Raw genomic sequence first — 317 nt, 5'->3', positions numbered from 1 at the left:
CTTGTCCCCAAGCAAGCACTAAACATAAGAAGAAATGAAATGAAACAGAGAAGCATGCATGTCCTTATTTAGCAGATAATTCAACTTGGTTCATGGGGTTTTATGCAGACAAATGTAGCTCAATTATTCATAGCTATCTGATATGAAATGTCCCTTTGATGGTTCACTAGAGTTGCTGCTATATTGCCTTGCTTTTTAATTGATCCCTTGCTAGCTTTTTCTTTCTTTTTCTTAGGAAGCTTATTTATTAATGAAAGCTTGGTGGCAAGTGTTGCAGCAGCCTTTTGGCTCAATTTTTGCTCAACACTTCTTCACCA

The sequence above is a fragment of the Arachis ipaensis genome, unplaced genomic scaffold (assembly GCF_000816755.2).
Source record: "Arachis ipaensis cultivar K30076 unplaced genomic scaffold, Araip1.1 Aipa1002, whole genome shotgun sequence".
NCBI lineage: Eukaryota > Viridiplantae > Streptophyta > Magnoliopsida > Fabales > Fabaceae > Arachis > Arachis ipaensis.
Note: the sequence above shows the minus strand (reverse complement) of the source record.